Raw genomic sequence first — 24,469 nt, forward strand, 5'->3', positions numbered from 1 at the left:
ACAAGGTATTTAGCCCAGTGTTCTGAAAGGAATGTTTGTTGTGTTAACCCAAGCTGAAGAATGTCACGTTGGCTTTGAAAATAATTAGGGGACCCTGTTCCTGACACATTCATAACCTTCACCACTCTCAAGGAGTCTAAGAAGATTCCTCACCTTTTAACCCTTTGAAGTTTGTAACTCCCCTCAGTTGTTAGCCTAATCTTCTCTCTATTTATGTTGGTATCTTAAAGTAGATGCTCTCTCTGCCCTTTAGCTCACCACAGGCTCGCATTGCCTGCCATTGATCAGGGGAAGGACTATTTCCTTCCCTATATCAATTCTTTTCCTGGGCACTGAACTGAATATGTGCCTGCAATCTTGAAAAGTGATTAAACTAATTCTATTCTAAGTATGTAGTCATGAATCTAAACTATACATATTGGCTGAATAGGTTCAATAATCCTATGACCATTAGTTTTGTTGTTTAGTGTGTTTGTGTTCTAACTTATACCTTACTGCCCAATTATCAGGTTGCCAGTGTGTGCAAGTTTGATAGGCTGGATACAGGGCCCTGAGTGTCCTCTCCTTTCTTCTTCTTCCCTTTACTCACAACCACCCCCAAAAGAACCCTTGTTTTTTTCTTAAGTAGTTTATTATCAAATTGGTTTCCATACAACACCTAGTGCTCTTCCCCAGAAGTGCCCTCCTCCATCACTACCCCCTCTTTTCCCCCCTCCCCCTTCCCCTTCAACACTCAGTTCCTTTTCAGTATTCAATAGTCTCTTAAGTTTTGTGTCCCACTTTCTCCCCAACTCCCTTTCCCTCTTCCCCTCCCCTTGGTCCTCCATTAGGTTTCTCCTGTTTTCCTGTTAGACCTATGAGTGCAAACATATGGTATCTGTCCTTCTCTGCTATTTCGCTTAGCATGACACCCTCAAGGTCGATCCACTTTCCTACAAATGGCCATATTTCATTCTTTCTCATTGCCATGTAGTACTCCATTGTATATATACCACATCGTCTTGATCCACTCATCAGGTGATGGACATTTAGGCTCTTTCCATGTTTTGGCTATTGTTAACAGTGCTGCTGTGAACATTGGGGTACATGTGCCCCTATGCACCAGCACTTCTGTATCCCTTGGGTAAATCCCTAGCAGTGCTATTGCTGGGTCATAAGGGAGTTCTATGGATAGTTTTTTAAGGAACCTCCATAGTGTTTTCCAGAGCGGCTGCACCAGTTTACATTGTCACCAATAGTGTAGGAGGGTGCCCGTCTCTCCACACCCTCGCCAGCATCTATAGTCTCTTGATTTGTTCATTTTAGCCACTGACTGGCATGAGGTAGTATCTCAGTGTGGTTTTGATTTGTGTTTCCCTGATGATGGGTGATGTTGAGCATCGTTTCATGTGCCTGTAGGCCATCTGGATGTCCTCTTTGGAGAAGTGTCTGTTCTGGTCTTCTGCCCATTTCTTCACTGGGTTATTTGTTTTTTGGGTTTGGTGAGTTCCTTGTAGATTTTGGATACTAGCCCTTTATCTGATATGTCACTTGCAACTATCTTTTTCCATTCCTTCAGTTGCCTATTAGTTTACTTGATTGTTTCCTTTACCTTGCAGAAGCTTTTTATCTTGATGAGGTCCCAAGAGTTCAGTTTTGCTTTCATTTCCTTTGCATTTGGAGATGTGTTGAGTAGGAAATTGCTGCGGTTGAGGTCAAGGAGGTTTTTTCCTACTTTCTCCTTGAGGGTTTTGATGGTTTCCTGTCTGCAGGTCCTACAGCCATTTTGAGTTTATTTTTGTGTATGTTATAAGAAAGTGGTCTAGTTTCATTCTTCTGCATGTTGCTGTCCAGTTGTCCCAGCACCACCTGCTAAAGAGGCTGTCTTTTTTCCATCGGATACTCTTTCCTGCTTTGTCAAAAATCAATCGGCTGTACATTTGTGGGCCCAGTTCTGGGTTCTCTATACTATTCCATTGGTCTATGTGTCTGTTTTTGTGCCAATACCATACTGTCTTGATGATGACAGCTTTGTAGTAGAGGCTAAAGTCTGGGATTGTGATGCCTCCCGTTTTGGCTTTCTTCAATATAACTTTGGCTCTTCGGGGTCTTTTGTGGTTCCATACAAATTTGAGGATAGTGTGTTCTAGCTTTGAGAAGAATGTTGGTGCAATTTTGATGGGGATTGCACTGAATATGTAGATTGCTTTGGGTAGTAATGACATTTTCACAATGTTTAGTCTTCCAATCCATGAACAGGGAATGTTTTTCCATTTCTTAGAACCCTTGTTTTAAGAACTTCCTTCTTCTGAACTCCCTATCTCTCTTGTTTTTCTTGCTCCATTACCTTTCCTTCAAATTTAGCAAGCCTAAGTGTCATTATGTATCTTATCATTATAGACATCCTTATTATATTTCTCCTGCTCCTCTCAGCTGCTAGGAACAGTAGAAAGGAGGATTTGTTTAAGTACAAAAGGAATCAGGAACATAGGTATCTTTGGGTTTTATGTTTATTACTCTTGTTTTTTTGCCTTTCTTCTTCTGACCCTATGTTTATTTTTTTATATAATTGGAGAGAAAAGAGAGGAAAAGCTAACTGCAATCTGAGGTTGAAAATTACCCTGCATTTTCCACCCTACTTCTAGATTTTTGAACAAATATCTTTCTCTTTACCTTTATCATCACATATGAATTATTTGTAATGACAAAGTTAAGTGTTGCTGATGTTTAAAAAGAAGAGTAAATATTCTAGAAAAATTGCTGAGATTATGTCTTCGTGAGTGGAGGTCAAGGAGTTAGAAAAATAGTGGGCCTTGAGAGACGTGAGGAGAAGTAGTGTAACGAAGGTAATAAAGATAAACCAAAGTGAGACACATTCTCAAAGACTAAATGTCTATAAGTGGTTATGCTTAAAGGTCCAGTTGTGAAATCACGTTCTTTATTTTTTATTGTAATGCAACTTGTTGGCTTATTAAAGTTCCAAACATCTCCAGAATCTTTATAACCTCTCCATATTTTTAAAATAAAATCTGTGCTTATTAAACTATTTTTTTGGTGTTTATTTATTTATTTTGAATGGGGAAGGGGCAGAGAGACAGGGAGAGAGAGAATCCCAGGCTGGCTGCATACTGTCAGTGCAGTGGCTTGATTCCATGAACCATGAGATATGACCTGTGTCGAAATCAAGAGGTGAGCACTTAACCAACTGAGCCACCCAGATACCCCTATTAAACTAATCCTGGAGAGAAGAGCTGTGGAGCTACCCCATATTCCTGAATGGTTTTGCACATGAGTGTTTCCTTTAAGGTACTGAAAGTGAATAAATGGGCATATAAATATGAGAGGGCCTTATTCATTTATCAGTGACAGACAATGTCCTGTCATTAAAGGTTAACAGTGAAGAGATCTAGTCACAGAAGACAGTAAAGCTAAAGCGATAATAAAGCAGGTAGTCTTGCCATACATCCCCTTCCTCCAACAAGAGGAGAAAGAGACTGAATCAAAATGGTCATTTTATTTTTTGTATCTACCTGGTTTTGTAAATAATGGCTAACCAAAATAAAAATTAAATCATCAGGGAGAAATAAAAAGTAACTTTACAGTCAAGGAACCTGTGAAATGGCACCTCAGCCAAGTGGTCCAGGTTGACATCAAGAGTAATGCATGTCATGGAATATTAGTGATCAAAAAGAATGAAATCTTGCCATTTGCAACAATGTGGATGGAACTAAAGTGTATTATGCTAAGTGAAGTAAGTCAGTCAGAGAAAGAGAAATATGTGATTTCACTCATATGTGGAATTTAAGACACAAAACAGATGAACACAGGGGAAGGGAAGGAAAAATAAGATAAAAAGAGAGAGGGAGGCAAACCATAAGAGACTCTTAAATACATAGAACAAACTGAGTGTTGCTGAGGGTGGTGGGGGGTGAGCTAAATGGCTGATGGTTATCAAGGAGGGCACGTGTTGGGATGAGCACTGGGTATTACGTGTAAGTAATGACTCACTAAATTCTACTCCTGAAATCATTATTATACTGTATCTTAACTAACTTAGATTTAAATTTTTAAAAAAGTAATGTCATCACTATGTACTCAAAATGTTACTTTACTTCTCCCCAAATTTGATAATCCCAGTCTATCCGTGAGCAAAGGACCAGCCAGCTTCTAATATGGAGCATTTTCCAAAATACCTGAAGCGTACTTCTCAGCAGTGATAAGGTTAGCAAAAAGAAGAAAAGTCTAAAACCCTGTCATGTCTAAAGAGACGTATAGACTAAATGTGATATGATATACTGAATGGGATCCTAAAACAGAAAAAGGACTTTAGGTCAAACTAAAAAGGTATAGACTTCAGTATTAATGTATCATTGGTTGCTCATTAATTATAATTAATATATCATAATAATGAAAGATATGAACAATAGGGAGAGAAATGGGTGTGGGATACATGGAAAGTCTTTCACAATAATCTTCATAAAATTTTTCAACACAGTCACAGGATGTTTGATTTTAAACTTGCTGTTTTAATTTTCAAATATAACTATAGTACCATGGTAAAGAAAGAACAGTTAAGATACATCTGCCACAATTCTATCTTTGAATTGCCTTTTCTATCTTTTCTATATAATTGTAATATGTTGCAATTTCTTTCCATTTCTTTCAGCAATTGCCAAGGCAGCAATGCCAATTTTTCTGTTTTGAAAATAGTCCAGTTAATGTTCTACAATTGCTTAGGATCAATGCACGGGATCTATCAGTGCATAGAATTTCTCTTCCTCTTTGTGTTTTCAGTTTAAGAAGGTTTCTCAAAACCTATATTGTGATGTACTTTTCTCAATTTCCTTAAGTATACTTCTTTTCCTTAAATTTAATTCATCAAGAATCTATTATAATATACAATATAAGACGCATACCTTTTTTGTATCTTCCAGTGATATGCTGTCTGTTCCTGAGAGATATATATATGTATATATTCCTTCCATTTCCTAATTTTCTAACATATTAGTAAATACTGGCATATTTTTATGAGTTTTATTTTTAATAGCCTATCTTAATATTACATTTATCAAATTGGAATTGCTTAAGAGTATATTCTGATACCAATAAGGCATTAACTATCATTCTTCAGTAGGATTTTTGTTGCTGTTCTCAGGTATCTATTTTTTATTAAAATTTAAAATTCTTTCATCAAATGAAAAAAGCAAACCATTTGTTTTTAGTCATTAAAGCATATAAATTATTTATGTTGTACATGAGTAATAGTGGACAAATGTACCTAAAGTGAATTGTTTTTCTGAATATTTTAAACAGAGAAGTGTTAATTTTAGTAAATTTACCTTTAGTAAATCATTTTTTATTATTGATCATGAAAATTCTCTAATTCTCAAATTCTCTTTAGAATTTGTCCTAAATTATTTTTGTTATTTATTTTGGAAATAAATACTTATTTTACTCTAAGTCTGTTTTGTAACCAGATTAAACATATATATATGTATATATATAATTGTCTTATATATATAATTGTCTTATATATATAATTGTATTCTTATATATTTGTTTTAAAAGTCAGTTTTTCACAATTACATCTGAACTTTGAACAACATAGGTCTGAACTGCACAAGTCCATTTATATACAACTTTTTTTCAATAAATACAGTACTGTAAATGTATTTTCTTTTTCTTATGATTTTCTTAATAACCTGTTCCTTTATCTAGCTCACTTTATGGTAAGAATTCAAAATGTAGTGCGTATAACATACAAAATATGTATTAATTACATATGTCTTCAATAAGGCTTCTGGTAAGCAGTAGTCTATCAGCTGTTAAGTGTTTAGAGAGTCAAAAGCTATGCAGATTTTAACTGTACAGGGATGGGACAAGGCAAGTGGTCAGCGTTCCCAGCCCATGTTGTCAAGGGTCAACTGTAAGTTTCTGTCTATGTGCATTAGCATTTTGCATTGTTCTGGAGAAAAGGCATGTGCATTTACTCATAATATAGACAGAAATGCTTTCTTTGGCATTTTTGCAAAAAATAAATGAATTTTTAGGTTTAGTTACCTAGTAAATTTGCATGTAAAAATAGTTTTTCTGGATTTATTATTCTCAAAAAACCATTGAAAATATTCTCAGGGCTGTAAATATTGATCTAATAATTAGTTTTGCAACTCATTAAAGAAGATACATTACTGGTATATGAAGGCATAGATATTTCTCTTAATTTTAAGGGCTTTGCAATCACATTATCACTCTAACAACCTGCACAACAGGAAATTATTTTCTAAGTAAGACATTGAATTAACTAGATTTCCTGCTTAATTGAAGATAGTTGGAATCTTTATGGAGATACATATATCTCCACAAAAGTAATAAAATAAAGAGTATTTGTAGCGATTTTAATTATGAGTATAGTTATCAAAGTTATGATACTAATTTAGTATTTTCAACTAGTAGTTTTTTAGATAGTGTAGTAACTTTTAATTTGTTTACCCAGCATAACATTTTATTTTATGATAATCAAATTACTTGGGAATAATGAAAAGTGGGAAAACAATAAGAACATTTTAACAAAGATTATTTAATGTGAAGACATTTTGTCTTTAAGAACCATGTGATAACTTGAATGTCATGTAAAGTCTTAGTAGAAATTTGATTCAGAAATATATTGATAATATTTAAGTTACTAATTGCATTAAATCACCAGCAAAGTGACTAATACAGAGAGGGAAAAGTACACTAGTAAATGAGAAAGGCAAGATAAAAAAGCTAGTACTTGTAACATCTTCAAGGAGAACACAGTTACCACACAGCCAAGATGTAGCCCTCAAGGAGCTTTACTATCACCAGGGAAAAGGTCAGGATGAAACTAAAAGCAACATAATTTTGAATGCATTAGTGGTGCATAGATTAGCTTCTGGATTATTAGTCAATGTTTTTATGATGTTCACTGTTGCTGTCATCTATCATGTGAGTATTTATGATCTGATCCTACAGTTTCCTATTAACTCTATACAGTAAGCAATAGTTTCATCTTTTCCAAACTTCAGCTCTATTTCTACCCTCTCACTGCTGGTATACTATTTCCATTAACCAATCATTGAATAATAAATTTCTATTTAGAATAATCATGTAAAACTCTCACATATACCACATATTGGTCATTAGTTGGCCTTAAAGGTAGATCCCGCATAAAAGTTATAATCAGTATGAATATATAATATATAATAAATATATTTATCATATATAGTAACCATGTATAAAAGCTATTGTATATGATTTAATACCCAAATATGAGTTTGTCCAAATACATATATTGACTTTCAGGTTTAGTAGAATTTATCTCTACTAAATTTACTGAAACGATGCCTATTCTCTTAACACTTCCTATATTTAGGTTGTTCTGGTCCAGGTCTGCATCATCTTCTCTGTTGACTACTATAGTAGTCTCCAAATATATTTCTTGTCTGCAGTCTTTCTTCCAATCCATGTACCCAGTTATCTCACTCTGCTGCTTTTAAGTGGTTAATGCTTAAAACGGCTCTTTCCAAAGTGTTATGTGATACACAAGTTCCGTGAGGTATTAATAGGCATTATCCTCTTGTGCCACTCTCTGAGAAATAAACAAATATTTTTAAAAAGTTATATATTGTCAACGATACATGTATTTGGGAAAACAGAGCTAAACAAAATTAAGCTCATTTTATTTCTTTGCATATCTTTTGTTATCTTCAAGTGTAACAGGAACCTCTATAGTGAGGCAGAGAATGGCATTTTTCAAACTGATCATCTCTATATGGATCTCATGATAAAAGTATTACATGAAACACACCACATTAGATTCAGCTTAAAAGATAAATGCTAATCTCTTTAATATTTCATTCAAATAATTTTCTGCCTCCACTCTCAACATGCCTCTGTGGGCACCTTAGGGCCTTTGACTGCTTCCCTGTATTTGAACATAGCATCCTCTTTTCTGTAACTCTTATTTTTTCCCTTGAAATTTTATTAAATCCCTTATTCATTAAGAAATTTTCTTACTTCATACTTAAATCATACTTCAAGACAAAGATTGCATATTGCTTGTCAATATTTTAAAATGTTTCCAGTATTATGGGCAAAAAGTACATACATATAATTTGTATGTTCATAATTGCTATTTCAGTTTCAGCTTATTTTAATATCATTATTTTCCATTTGTGCTTTGTTTCTCTTTTGAATCAAATGAAAATATCTTTTTTCTATTTTTTGTTAGTCTTTTTTTAGTATTCTTTTTAAAAGTGCTTTGAAAACCTAGGTATTAGTCATTTGTTTTATAAGCTAAATAGTTTGAGTGTGTGGCCAGTACTTAAATGTGTTTATGATATTTTTCTCATAAAGATAGTTAGATTATTGTTGCTGTCCTTTTTTCCTTAAGAAATCTGGAATTTACAGCTTGCTTTAAGAATGCATCCCATTCAAATCATATAAAAATATATCCTCCCCACTAAATTTTCTTCCAATTGTTAATATAATTGCCGTATATGTTTATTACTTTAACATATCTGAAGATTACGATATCAGGTAGTAAGGTAAGTTATTTTTAATGTAAACAGGTTGTCCTGAGATCATTTGTTGAGTAATTAATCCTTTTGTAATTGATTTAGGGTTTATTTAGTATTATCCTTCTTGGAGTTCCCTGAGATTTTTTGAATCTGTACACTAAAATATTCAACAATTTGGAGACATTGTAAACCATTATTTCATTAAATGTTTTCTCTTTTCTATTTCTCTCACTTTGCTTTCTGAGACTCTAATTACAGTATGGTAGCTCTTTTGATATTTTCCTGCAAATCATTAAGGATCTACCTATTTTTTCAATCTCTTTTTTTTTTTTATTCTGTCCTTTTCTTACGCAATTCCAACTAGCTATTATACTCATCAGTTCATTTCTTTTTTTAGATATTGTGCCTTTCAGTTATGGGATTTTCTTTTTCTGTTAAATTCCACTTCCCTAATCTTTTCATGCATTAAGGCCATAATGAGTTTCAATTCCTTGAACATATTTATAATAGCTTCTTTAAAGACCTAATCTACTACCCAAACATCTGGGCCATTTTAGAGTCTTTTTCTACAGAGTACTTTTTTTCACATTTTACTTTTTTCATTACATGTTTGTTTAGTAATTTTTAGTTACGTTATGGATATTATATTTATGTAAAAAGGATTGTGCATTGTGTTGTCTTCTTTTAAAAAGTCTGGAGTTTTGTTTTGTCAAGCTGTTACTTTGAAAATACTAGTAGCCTATTTTGATATCACTGAGGAGTGATTTTATGCTTTGTTGGTGTGGTCATAGAGTAGCTTTTATTTACATGTGGTCCTTACTCTAAGATAATGATTTTCTGACATCTCAGTAGATTGCCTGATGTTATAGGGTCTTCCACTCTGGCTGAACTAAAGCTCCCAGGATAAATAATATAAATACATAATAATAAATCATATGGATAAAACATGATTGCCATGATATGTGTCTGTTCATATATAGAGTTGCATAAGAGAAATTTCCTTATTCTTTCCTTCTTCTGCCATTTTGTTGTTGGAATCCAAGTCTACTAGACATATAATGAAGTAAAACATTTTCTTTTAAAACAATTTTTTTCTAATGTTTTGTTTATTTTTGAGAGAGAGAGAGAGAGAGTAGAGACAGTGTGAGCAGGGGAGGGTCAGAGAGAGAGGGAGATACAGAATCTTGAAGCAGGCTCCAGGCTCTGAGCAGGGGCTCAAACCCATGGACTGTGAGATCATGACCTGAGTCGAAGCCAGTCACTCAACCAACTGAGCCACCCAGGCCCCCCAGTAAAACATTTTCCATATCTGCTTTTGAACGAGTACAATTTATATAGAGTTTGACCTCTTGGGTTGTTAAATGTTTTAGAATGTATGTCAGTTTATCTAGAATGTTCATATAAGGTAAATGTTTGACTAACTTTTTATTCACTTTTTCTTTGATTAATCAGGTTGTCTTTCAAGGAATAGTTCATTTAGTTTTCTTTTAATTAGAAAAATAGGCATTTCACCAAACTTTAAAAATTTATCTGAATGATTTCATAATAACCTATAAATTAAATGGATAAACAAAAAGTAATCACGTATACCTCTTACCACTGTTTGTCATCTAGCATTTATTTTTTTTCTTTCATGTTTTCTATTTCTATCCTCTCCATTTTTTTTGTTCTCCTTCATCATATTTATGAATTGTTTTCCTGTTCTTATTAAAATACTGGCTTCTTGGGGCACCTGGGTGGCTCATTTGGTTAAGCATCCATCCAACCTCCGCTCAGGCTATGATCTCATGGTTCATGAGTTTGAGCCCCATGTCGGACTCTGTACGGACAGCTCAGAGCCTGGAATCTGCTTCAGATTCTGGTCTCCCTCTTTCTCTGACCCTCCTCTGATCGCACTCTGTCTCTCTCAAAAAATAAAATAAAATAAAAAAATACTGGCTTCTATTTTTTTATTTTTTAGAATCCTATTAGTTGCTTTTCTACTTTATTTTTATTTTATTTTTCATTTTCCAATTATTTAATATTAGAGCTTAAAACTCTTAATATTCATTCTTTATTATCATTCTTTTTTTGAATAAATATATGTAAAGTTGTATATTTTCCTCAGTGTCACCTGCTACTACAAAAAGGATACAAGGTCTGATTGTCTTTTTGTTGGATACATAACATATAAAATTGAGGTATTCCATAACCACCAGTTTGCCAGTAAACTCACAAGTCTATCAGCTCTGACAGATGCCCAGAATAAGAGAGGCCACTGCTGCAGGTTTGAGCTGTGGAACAAGCAGTTCTGTGCTTGGGGCCTTATGATCCAGAAGACTGAACATGAGTAGAAGTGTCTGTAGCTTCTAGAGATACTGAAGGGACCTTGTGGCCAGCCCTGTAATAGAACTATAGCCCAGCAAGACTTTGGAAACAAAATCACAGTTCTTCCAATAAGCATTCTCAATCTGAGAATCATCTCCTGGCTTACCACTGAGTCATAGAAGAGACTGAGTGCTGACCAGGAGGCAACTTTAACTGACCGACCCATTATGATTTTCAAAATTGTTAAGAAGAATATGTGCATTAGCATTCCTTCATAATTAGAAATGATACCTCTGAGAGTGGGGTTGAGCAGGCCCAGAGGTAAATTGCATGAGTATGTGGGCTAGACTTCCCAATACCCATTTCTGCTCTATTAACACTTCTATATCAACCAGTACCTAGAGCCTTATATTAGTTTCTATTGATAGTAACTAATGATCACACAAGTATCAGCTTTAAACAACCCATTAGGAGTATGTGTCAAGAGTCAAGACATGATTTGAGACCTCTGGTCAGGGTCTCAGAAGGCTGCAGTGAAGTGCGCTGGCCAGGATACACTATCATCTGGAGGTTCAACCAGTAAAGTATCTGCATTTAAGTTCACTCAGGATGTTAGCAAAATTCATTTCCTTGTGTCTGTAGAACTGGGGACTGTGCTTCTTGCTGATTTTCATCTAGATGATGCCCTCAGCTCCTAGTGGTCATCTTCAGGTCTTGAAGGAAACCCTCACTCTTAAAGGCCACCCACAATTTCTATAGGTCATCTATAGTTCTTTTCCACACAGGCCTCCTCACTATGGCTGCTTTCTTCAATGAGTCAGCACAGAGGATCTCTAGAGAGATGGCATTGTACGTAACATGACATAATCACAAGATCACTTCTGCATAATTTTTTCTATGTTCTATTGGTTAGAACCAAGTCACAGACCCTTCTCATACTCAAACAGAGGGAGTCATACAAAGCTTTGGTTAGAAGAAAGCAGGGATAATTCAGGGTCATCTTTAGTATACCACAGACCTCATGAGGAGGGGCCTATGACCCATTATCAGGAAAGCTGAAACCATAGATATGCTTTATGGACCCTGAAATAAGTGGCCTTTAAAAAATTACTTCGATAATACATGGAATTCTTGCTTATAATTGCAAAAACTTTTAACATGAAAGGTTTGGCAGTCTATTTTCAAGCATACATTTTCTCCTGACTAACTTAGGCTCCCCATGACACTGAATCAATAGGCAAGCAAGAGTTTACTCTGTTGCTTAGAGTGATTAGTCCCAATTACTAAGGGAAAAAATTGGGTTGTTTGTAAAATGCGGCTAATGAGGAAGATGTCTGGAAACCAGGAGACCGACAGTAATGCCACTGAGCAATCTTACATCTAGTGATAAAGATCAGTTGTGGCAACCCATTCAATACAGGAGCAGTAGGGACTCAGGACCTTCAGGAATAAAGGTTTAGCTTATTCCACCAGGTAAATAACATTGACAAAATTGGTATTGTCAGAGAACAAGATGTATATGGAACTGTTGAGGTTAGAAGTTAGGTTTAATAAGCTAGATCACTCACCAGCAAAAAAAATTCACTTTCTCTTATATTTTTTGTATGGCTATAATGAAGATACAATGGTATGTCATAGACTAAAGGGGATATTGATCCCTATTAAACATACTAATATTTTATCATTAACAATTGCAAAAAATCCTGTTTGGCTTTCATTAAATATCAACATATAAAAATAAGATAAATGTAAAATCACTGATCAGTGTTATTTGTGATCTTGTATAACGTCCACAAGGGAAGGACTTCTAAAAGAAGGGAAACTTCTTTGAGAAAAACAAAGGAAACAAATTATTTAAAACACACACACACACACACACACACACACACACACACATTAGTAATTATTCAGCATACCTTAAATATATAGGATTTAGAAAAATATGTTCCTAAAATACAAAAGCCATTGTTGGTATTTTAGCCTACAAATTCATTCTGTTCCTTTTTTTAAATGTTTATTCATTTTTGAGAGGGAGCATGATGGGGGACAGCTAGAGAGAGAAAGATGGACAGAGGATTCAAAACATGCTCTGCACTCACAGAAGACAGCAGGATGAGGGGCTTGAACTCAAGAACCTGAGCCAAAGTCAGACGCTAAGTTACTGAGTCACCCAGTTTATTCCTTTTCAAAATGGTAAAGACTTCCAAATAAAAATTTTCCTCCAGTTATCATGTTTCTGACTAGATGTAAAATAATAGTTTAATGAATTTAATTAAAAAAATTTTTAAGTTTTTATTTATATCTTAGAGAGAGAGAGAGAGACAGCATGAGCAGGAGAGGGTCAGAGAGAGAAGGAGTCACAGAATCTGAAGATGGGCTCCGGGCTCTGAGCTAGCTGTCAGCACAGAGCCTTACGCAGTGCTCGAACCCACAAACCCTGAGATCATGACCAAAGCTGAAGTCTGACGCTTAACTGACTGAGCCACCCAGGCACCCCAGTATTTTAATGAATTTAAATTGTGATTATAGTAATAGCTAACCTATATTGAGCCTGTGTAATGTAGCAGATGTCTTCTACATGATCTCATATTTGATCCACACTACTTTGTTCCCTTATAGGTTTGAAAACTAAGGCCAAGAGAACTTAAGTAACTTGTGTGAGAAATTAGGCATGAAATTTGCAAAAACTCTAAGACAGACCCATTCTGAAAAAATTACTCTAGGGTAAACTCAAGCAAAATTGTAAAAACCAAGATTACAAAGGATATAATAATAACCATCAAAATGCCAGTAAAAATGTATAATTGTGACAATATAAATAATTGGTGAATCATAATGTAGATTATAAAATAAAGAGTATCCCTTATTATCCCTTGGAAATCTTAGGAATTGAATTGGAGGATAAAAGGCAAATTAGGCAAATGCTACTCTCAATTCAGGGAGTATGTGTGTGTATATATATATATAAAGTTAAAAATATGTGACAAAATGTCAAACTTAAATCTAAAATTACTAAAACTTATAAAATATGCACAACATTCTAACAAAGAGAACCAGACTTAGAGTTCACCCCCACCCCCCGCAAAAACAAAGTAAATCTGATCCATCCAGCAAAAGGCAGAAAATAAATGTTCAGAAATGCAAAAATTCATGGCAAATAAAAAACACAAATTGGAATGTCAGGAATAATTTAAAATATTGCTAATTTCACCAGTGTCAATTAGAACAGATATGGGTATAGACACAGACCTAAAAGTAGGCATATATTTGCAACTACCCTCCAATCTCAGTCCATATGGAGAGCAGTATCTATACACACACATGTACTTTGCTGTGAGAAATGTAGCTACTAAGACACATCTAAAGTGAAAGGACATTAAAAAGTTGAAATTACAGAAAGAGAAAAGCATTTGAGGCAAATTATAAGAAAATAAAGAGATGCTGGCATTGTGAACATCAGACACACAAAATTATGGTAAGAACTATTAACTAAAACAAGAGGGGTAGCTCATAATTATACGAGTCTGTCTGGAAGAACTCATAACATGAAAACAGCTAAAATAATTTTAAATGTATAACCTCCAAATTTCTAGAAGTTGGAAAACATTAAGACAAGTCCACAAAGTGGGATATGTGAAAATATTTCTCCCCACAACTGATAAGACAGAAGAAAGATAAATATAGAGAGCTGTTACATCATACCATTAGTGAGATTGATTTCATAAATATATAGAGAACTCTGTGCCCAACAAAATTATGTTTCTCATGCGCATTTGGATTTAATAAAAAATACTTTGTATTTTATAACAAATGTATTATACTAGACACGTATTCTGATCATGGTGCAAAATCACTGGAAAATAAGAAAAAATATAGCGAAAGTGCTCCTCCACTAAGAAAATTTTAAAATGTAGTTTAAATAATTATTAAAGAAAGAGATCACAGTTGACAACAAAATTTACATAGAAATAAATAAAATATAATATATATTATATATGATACAAATATAACATATATAAATATATAATTATATAAAATATAATATATGTAATATAAATATAATAGCACTGAATTTTGAATCATGTATAATAAAGTTAAAATGTTACACTGAGTAACGTACAGTATGACTGCTGTTTCCTCCCCATCAGATCCAGTGATCATAATGACACATATTGTGGAATTATGTGATGATTTATGGGGTTTCAAAGGTAATCAAAGCTCTTGCACACTGTAAAAGGAAGAAGAGTTGTCATTTCCCTGTGGTAAGACATTGAAATGATGCTGATGCTACCTGAGAAGTAACAAGTTCTGATTTCCTTAATAAGGTTGATTGAGGAAAAAGCATTCTGCCAGGTTGAGAGCTGAATACTCAGTGCCAGGGCTGGGTTGATTTTCCTCTGTAAAAACATCAACATGTGGAATATCAGCTGTAATTATCATCACTACCTGATTATGTTTGTGATAATCTGGTCATTATTCAAGATCCATCTGGAATCTGTACCTGTGAAATGAATGAATGAAGTTGGGATATAATAGTATCCCTACTCTTTCATATTTTAATTTTTTAATGTACACAGATATCTGTAAATTTCCTATGAATGCAGTATAGCTTTGGGTTTACTACAGTGGTAAGGATGTGGTGGTAGTTCCATTGACACATTCTTATTTTTATTTATTTTTTAAGTATATCTATTTATTTTGAGAGAGAGTGTGGAAGGAGCAGAGAGAGAGGGAGAGAGAGAGGATGCCAAGCTCTCTCAGTCCAGAGCCCAAAGAGAGGCTTGAACTCACAAACCATGAAATCATGATCTGAGTCGAAACCAAGAGTTGGACACTAAATTAAGTGAGCCACCCAGGTGCCCTGACACATTCTTCTGTAATAGACTTTACTTTGTGGGTCTGGAAACCAACGTGAGAATTGTGACAAGTCTGAATGCCCCTTTTCCAACTGTGCATTCTGGTACTGAGGAGGTAGCTGCAGGTTGAGTCCATCAGCCCAGTGAACACACCAGGATATGGACTTGGGCACTTTATTTATTATTTATTCGTTTGTTTCATCTTATTGCTTAGCTTTCATAGGCTTCTTATCTGCCTACAGGATATGGTGACATGTTAAAATTATGAAGTACTTGATTTAATTCAGGGATAATACTTAGTAACTATTAGCATGTTTTGATGTTTTAAAATTTTATGGTGTCTAGGGCGTGATGTCTTGGGAAAATATGAATAATTATTTCTATCACAGAAATGAGGCAATTTTTCAGGGTTCTTTCTTAAAAGAACCCAGTCTTATAATCAATAAAGAAACTCTTAATCTCTGAACTAATTTAAATAAAGTAACTTAGAGAATATAAAGTCCTACCATGACGACTCAATTCAGATTATTATATAAAAGATCTATACCTTTTTTCACTAAATAGACCAAGTGGACTATTTCATTTTATTTTTAGCAGACTCTCCATTTCATACAGGTACCTCATGATACAGCTATATCTTTCAAGATGTTTTAAGTAACTAAATCACCATTCTATTCCTATGATCTTAATAAGGACTGAAAAAAAATATATATGTATATATATATTTATGATATATTTATGGCTAGATAGTAAACATTTTTTGCCTCTACAGGGCATATAGGCTTTCTCACAACTACTGGACTTTGCTCTTGTGGCAAGAAAGCAGCCACAAACAGTACATAATGATATGGGGGTTGGCTATACCTCAATAAAATGTTATTTACCAAAACAGGTGGCAGTCCTGATTGGACAATTGGTACTAGTCTATGGTGACAATAAAGCTCACATTGTCTTTAATTTGTTTCCCATCATCTAGTACAATAATGCCATTGATATCAAAGAGCTCAATTTAATTGTACCATCAGAACCTGTAGTTTACTTACCAGAGAGCTTTAAAAGTATGCTATTGCTCTCCTTGCTGATAAATTTCATAATGGTGAAAAAAATGTTACATAGGCCATCTAGGAATTATGGTTAAACAGGTTGGCTATGATGGATCTGCCAAATCATTCCCATATACAGAAGCATTTTTATTTCTTCTTCTATATAACTGAGAAATCTTGGCATCACAGATGCTAGAATGCCTTTTAGTTCAGGCTTCCATTGGCCCACTCCTCTGAATCCTGGGTAAATAGAAACATTGTTTTATTTCATACAGGTCAACCTTAATCAGATAACACCTGAATCTTTTCCTACAGGTACTTCCTAGGTACCTACTATCCAAGTTAACTCATTCTTGTAATTCCTTTGTTGTGTGGTACATCTTCTCAGGACAGAACTTATGCTAATTAATTATTCATATATCAATTTCCAACTGCATTTCATATTAAAAACACTTTCAGGTTTTACAGCATTTCCCATTTCCTCTGAGTAGTTGTCTTCTCAGATTTGGCATCTTTTTGTTGAGAAATTTCAGCATCTAAATATGACTTAATTGTGAACTCTTCATGCTCTCAATCATAATTTTTTTAATTTTGATTTTAAAGCTCTTGAAAATATTTCAATTATTTCAATCTGGTAATTTCAAACATTTAAATATACCTTTAATTTAAATAGGTATATCTATTGATTACACACTTTAAAATTTAGAAGAGGAACACAGCAATGTATCCTTTATGTTTTATATGATTACTTATTATTAAAGGTAGATGTAATTTGCCAGTCAACATTTGCACCATACTGATGTACACCTAATCCATGAAAGTACTCTTCTTATTTTACAAATATTATTGGTTACATTTTACATCCATAATTTCATTTGAAATACACTTAATCTCTTCAAAAGCATGTATTATTTCTTTCCCAGGTATTCTATAAGGAGTTTGATAATGATATGTATTTTACAGATCAACTAATTGAGATTCAGAATGCAGTAACTGATAGAGCCTAGAATATACACAATTTTTTCTCTAGCTCATTTTTAAATTCTGTCTTACATGTGTGTGTGTGTGTGTTTCAATACTTCTGATAAAATGCCTTACTTAAAATTCCCATTATCTTATAAAACAGAATTGTACCCTGAAGCAACATTAATGACTATGTTCATTTTTCTTGTTTCTAAGTAATAGCACCTGGTGCTTGAACTTTATCCCTTCTAATATTTCCTACATCTAAACCTCCCTCTCGGGGATTATTAAAAGATTTGAAAATTAGTGTGTTTGTATAACCAGACATTCATTTTAAACACCGGTTTACTCTGCCATACCAATATATGATGATGATGTTTTATACTCTCATGTTGTAATAAGCAAAGTTGGTTCTTTAAATTTACTTATTTATAAATTTTTCCTTTTCTTTTCTTTATTTTTTTAATTAATCAAATATTAACTTTAGGTGTAGGACTTACAAGGTTACATAAACATGTAAAATTGTATTTTATTGTCTGAGAATGTTTGGTTACTTTTTGATCTTTGATACTGTTTACATAATGATTTGTAATAAGGACTTTATGGTTTTAAAATTGAAATGACATGTTTCATAGAATATATTCAAGCAATGTAAAGAAGGAAGCAAATAACAAACTTTTAATTAGAAACATTGTTAAAAGTTAAAATAAATGCTTTCCTAATGGATACATAATAGAAACAGAAGCCTGCAGTATATACTAAACTTCATGACTAACATAGTTATTTCTTAATAACTTAAATGACAACAGCTTTAACTATTTTCTGGTCATGCTCAAGAATTATTTATTGGCAATTCCTTTATGTGATATTATAGAACTGTTCTTTAAAGTATTCTCTCAAACAAGAGCTAACTTATCACTACAGAAAAAAAAATGGTACAAATTTATTTTGCCAGTTTAGTTCTATACTTATATAGTGACATTAAAGATATAATAACGCCGTTAGTGTTTGAAATAAATTCATCATATCTGTTTAAAAGATTTTTAAAAGTATTTTCTGGGGGCACCTGAGTGGCCTAATTGGTTAAGTGTCTAACTTTTGTTCAGGTTATGATCTCATGGTTTGTGGGTCCAGACCCCGCTCTGACAGATCGGAGCCTAGAACCTGCTTCAGATTCTGTGTCTCCCATTCTCTCTGCCCCTCCCCTACTCACACTTTGTGTCTGTTTCTCAAAACTAAACATTTTTAAGAAAATAAAAGTGAGAGGATTTCTGTAGTATGCTTAGTGTATTCTTTAGTATTTTCACAATGTACATAAATGCATTATCAGAGAACACAAAAGAGTTTATATTCAGGTTATAATAGTTTTATATATGCTTACTTTTCTCCTCAGCTCTGGAAGCTTTTTGAAATTCAACAATAGTAATTCACAAACATTTACTAGCTACCCTCTGTGTGCCAGGCACACTGCAGGTTTGAGGATATGCATTGCTTTATCAAAAGCATATTTTGTCTTCCATGAAACATACAAGAAAACCATAAGCAATTAAAACAAGTATTTGTCCAAAGCCATCTTCTCAAAGAATAGTTTTACTCATTTACTCAACAAATTAAACTCCTAAAATATTGTACATGCCAAAGATGTATCTAAACCATATTGTATAATTGGCATGTCAGGATAAACCATGACTCCCGAAACAATGGATTAAAAGACATCTTTCTGGGGGAAAATGATATTTAAACTGATCTCTGAAGAAGTAAAATTATCCATGAAAATGCCAATATGTTATGGAGATTTCAGGTAAAGAGAAAAATGTGTGTTTCTGCTATAGAAGGAACAGCTATGGAACACTGGAATTACTTAGTATGATTAGAATTAGAGCTTGAGCTGATAGGCATTAAGAGTTGGAAAAAATAGAGGTGCTGGGTAGCTCAATCGGTTAAATGTCCAATTTGGGTTCAGGTCATGAATCTGCAGTTTGTGAGTTCAAAGTCCACGTTGGGCTCTGTGCTGACAGCTGGAGCCTGCTTCAGATTCTGTGTCTCCCTCTCTCTGTACCTCCCCTGCTCACCCTGTCTCTCTCTCTCAAAAATAAATAAACATTAAAAAACATTTAAAAAAAGAAAATATCAGATCATTAGGCATTTACAATATATCAAATGTAATTTGAGCTATGGAGGCTTTGAAAGGCTGTAGCCTGGTTGACAATACACAGTTTATGGTGTAATAATAGCTTTAGGTGGGCACATAGGTAGGGGGTCTTAAAGTGAAAGGAGATGAATAATTGTTAGTTCTTACACCCTTTTATTTTTTAATGTTAATTCACAATCTCATCTTCTAGAGGTAACTATTTCCTAGCCCAAGAGTTAAGTTCTTTCCATCAGACCCCTCTATTGTTTACCACAAAAAGAAGAAAATATCCTTTTTTTTTTTTCCAGAATTCTTTGGTACAGAAAATAGAAGTGATGTTCAGCCCTAAACTGTTTAGCATAGGAAGAGGAATGCATATTGGCCGGTTCTCAGCAATTAAGATAAGAAATGAAAATTGAAGCTAAATAAAGTCATAGGGAGAGACACTAGTGCTCTTGCAAAAGCAGTTTCATTAGACGGGTGGTAGGGAAGTTAGATTGCCATGGACTGAGGAGCATTCAGAGGGTCAGGAGTTAAGATAATGCGTGCAGACAACACTTGTGGAAGGAAATAGGAATAGCTGTGGCTTGCGTCCTTCATGAGATCAAGGAGATTTGGCAATTATTTTATTGTTTTTATATCACAGGTTAGGGAATTCCAAAGCATGTTTAAATTCAGATGGGAAGAAGTCCTATTGCCCTTTTAAAATTGCATTTCTTGGAACTTGAAGCTTTACATTACTGAGCCACAATAAAGATAAAGATTATAGTGACAGATCATAACATCTGAGAGACTCTTAGATTGGAAAAAGATTATAAAGTTTATTTAGGCTGAACATAAAAATATTAGACAATAAGACAAATAATACAATGTCAGATTTTTACTTTATATTTATAGGAAGCATTATAAAGATATCTCTATTTCTTCAAATTTTAAAAACTCATTTGTTAAGCTAATAAGGCTGGATATGTGAAGGGAAGGTTAAATAATAAATCTTAGTTTAATAACCCCAAGTGCTCTGATGGGGAAACTTCTTTTTAAATCCTGAGTCAAAGGTCAAGGACAAGGAGTTCTACTCAAGCCTGAGATCAGGAAATGATTTATGAGGAAATGTGCAAGCACTATGACAGTAACTTTGTAGGAAGAAAAATCAAGTCAAACCAACATAACCATTTTTCTGACAGATCAACCAACCTTCAGGAAAAATAACTAGTTTTCAAATATAATATGGAGAAACTCAAAGACTAGAACTTTTAGGAAAAAACCTAGGAGGGAAGATGAACTCTGAAAAAATAGTTTGAGGTCTAATTTCCAGCTCTCTGTTCTTTTGACTTATCCTTTAAAATTACTTTCAAGTTCTTCAGAAAAGGCCCATGTCTGCATTACAGTCAAAACTTGCTAATGTATCTAGATTATGGAAAAGAAGGTGCTACCTTCACAGTAATTAGCTTTTTTACTTTAAATAAATCCTGTAAAATTCTTTGCCCTGTTTCATTTGTTGTTCTTTGTTCTCACCAAAGTCTAACATTGCATTATTTTATTTCTTTCACTATTTTGTCTAATATCATGTATGCTACAACTTGAGTGACTCGAAGATCAAATACACTGAATTCTTTTCTTGCTAACATTTCCCAGGCTATGAAAGTCTTAGGTATAAAATTTCTGCTGCAAGTAGGTTATTTGACTTGTAGGAAATTTACATGAGATCTGAATGTAGCCCTTATCACAAACCTCCTTTAAGCCAATCTGGAGCCTTTCTCCAGGGCCATCTCTGGTATCTTGACTTTAGGATTCTGTTCCTGCAGTCTGGTACCAGACCAGAAACCTCAGGGTCCCAGTGGGACAGTTTTGATCTATCTGGCAGCCTACACTTCTGACTTCATTCTCCAAGTTACCTGAAATACAATAATGATACGTTCATTCTAGATATAAAAGTCCATCCTGCAGGGCATTTTGTGACTTTTTGGTTCAATGTCTTAATGTATAGAAGAATGTTCTTGCCACATACGCTTGAGCCTGAATTCCTAAAATATATTCCGGAAAATGACCATATTCTGGTGTTGTAATTTGCAAACTTGTGAAAGGCAAACATATGGTACAGCAAAATTTCTATTAGTTTTAAATATTTAAGGAAAAACTGATAAAGTTTGCTGAAAATAACTATATTGAATAGACAAATATTGTAGATAACAGAGAAGACACATAAGTTTAATGGATTTAGATTATAAACATGTCTGCAGATTTTTTTTAGATTTTCTATGTGTACAACATGTGTTCTGGAAATAATATTAGTTATATGCTTTTTTCTCATCTAAATCTAATAGGCTTTTATTTATTTATTTATTTTTTGCTTACATTACATTGGAAAGACACTCCAGAAGAATGTTGAATAGAGGTAGCACTAATGAATTTCATTTTCAGTCTCAAGGAGGAAAGGTTTCCATTAAATATGTTTTTTAATTAGGTAGTTTTATATGATGAAAATATAGTCCTTAATTGGATGCAACTTACTTGTGATCCATTATCTAGTATATATTTAATATACCCCTTTTAAATATTTATTTCTTTTTTACGTAGTTGCTAGTATTTTGCTTAAGTTTTTTTGTTCATCTGGGGCACCTGGGTGGCTCAGTCTGTTGAGCATCCAACTTTGTCTCAGGTCATTATCTCACAGTTCTTGGGTTTGAGCCCCACATTGGACTCTGTGCTGACAGCTCAGAGCCTGAAGCCTGCTTTGGATTCTGTGTGTGTCTCTCTCTTTGCCCCTCCCCCTCTCACAGTCTGTTTCTCTCTGTCTCTCAAAAATGAATAAATATAAAAAAATTAAGATTTTTGTACATCTGTTGAGGAGAGATAATGGCCATTATTTTTTTTTTTTCCTTGTAACATCCTTTTGTTTCCATGTTATATTTACTTCACTAAATAAGTTGGAGGAAAAGTTCTCTTTTTGTATTCTCTGACAACTTTTAGGAAAGTTTTTCTTTTTTCCCCTCTTCCTTTTTTCTTTTCTAGCTTTGCATTGGTTTTACCGTCATGTGTACTTTTGTTTTATTGCGGATGGACAGTGAGTCTTGAATCTTTTTCTTGATGTCGTTAACATACTTTTGAAAACTCTTGGCCATCATTTCTTCAGATGGCTTTCTTCCTATCATGTCTCTCCCTGCTCTTAAGACTATAATTACAGGAGTATTATAATTTTTGGCCATGTTTCATTTGTTTCAGAAACTATTGGGTTTTTTTGTCTTTTTAGATCAATAATTTAGTTCAATATTTATTTTAAGATTATCTTTTCTTCATCTGCATCCAATCTGCAAGTTCAGTTCCTCTACCAAAATCTTAAATTATTACATTTCCACTTGATTTATTCATATGACCTAATGTTCTTAAAATTCTCCAGCTCATCATTTATATTAAAATATATTAATAACAGATATTTTCACATATAAGACTAATAGTGATCCATCTGGGAACCTGTTTCTATTGTCTGTTTTTCTCCCTAGGTCTAGTGTATTTATAGGCCTACTTTTTTTACTTTAATGTCAAGCATTATATACATGCACAAGAAATCAGAATTTCTATAAAGTTATCTTTTTTTAAAGGGGTTTATTTTGACTATTGACTGACATTTAGATTGGAGGATCACTTTAATGCACTCAGAGTCTTCATTGATTCAAATCTAGATTTCTGTCTTGGTGTTCTATTTCCAGTACTCTCGATTCCTGGGATAAGCCCTTCAAGGAGTCCAGCTGAGAGCTGGTGTATTTACCAGCATCCCTCATCCTTGCTGGTCCTTGAATCTAAATTTTTATCTTTCAAGTTCTATCTAACTTTTCAATGTCCTGTAAACCATTTTCTGCTTGTCTTGCAGTGTTTAGGAGTCACAACTATCTCTGGGGAAAAGTAGTACCTAATGTCAGCCTTTCCTAAACTTTCCTTTGTGGCCCCTCATTTGTCTCTCAAGTTCTGACTACCTTTTCTGAGCCCAGAATTCCAGTATCCAGCCTTTCCTCCAAGCCTCATGATACTGTTGGTTGCTGTATTTGCTGAGTTTCTCAGATTCTCACCCTATGCTGCTTATAATTAGTAAATACCTTTCAAAAGAAAGAAAAAGCAGTGTAGAATTTTGAGCTGATGTCTGTGAGTTTATCTTTATTCTAAGATGTTGGTCTATCAAGTCCTGGTTGCCTTAGAAGCTATTATTAAATTCATTTATTTTGGTATTATATGTAACATTTTTTCTAGTATTCTTGATGAGAGGTTTAGTCAGCTACAAGTTATTCCCTGATAATTGGAGGCAGAATTCCCCATGTTACTTTCTATCTTGAAATAAACTAATTCATTATAATTATTATCTCAACACTTGATTGGGTCTTCTGGGCCTACCATGCATATTTTGATAGATTTTTCTCCTAAATATGGAATATGGTATTTCAAAGTCTTCATTGTGAAACAGTCTATGATATTAATAGATGCAGTAGCCAAACTTCAGTATTATGAATTTTTCAAAATTTAAAGTTTATTATATATACTCATATATATGTGTGTATATACATACAAATATGCATGCATACATAAATATTATATATATACATATACATATATAATCAAAGTACTTGTTGAGCTACCGCATTTTGAATATACTTTTAATCA

The 24,469-nt window shown here is 33.7% G+C and overlaps 1 protein-coding gene across 2 annotated transcripts in view; it reads left to right on the plus strand.

Moving 5' to 3' along the window:
* KLHL1 (kelch like family member 1) overlaps positions 1 to 24,469 on the plus strand; it is a 336,973-nt gene that overhangs the window by 98,877 nt on the left and 213,627 nt on the right. The window lies entirely within an intron of this gene.

Source organism: Suricata suricatta, chromosome 4 (genome assembly GCF_006229205.1).
Source record: "Suricata suricatta isolate VVHF042 chromosome 4, meerkat_22Aug2017_6uvM2_HiC, whole genome shotgun sequence".
In the NCBI taxonomy this organism is placed as follows: Eukaryota; Metazoa; Chordata; class Mammalia; order Carnivora; family Herpestidae; genus Suricata; species Suricata suricatta.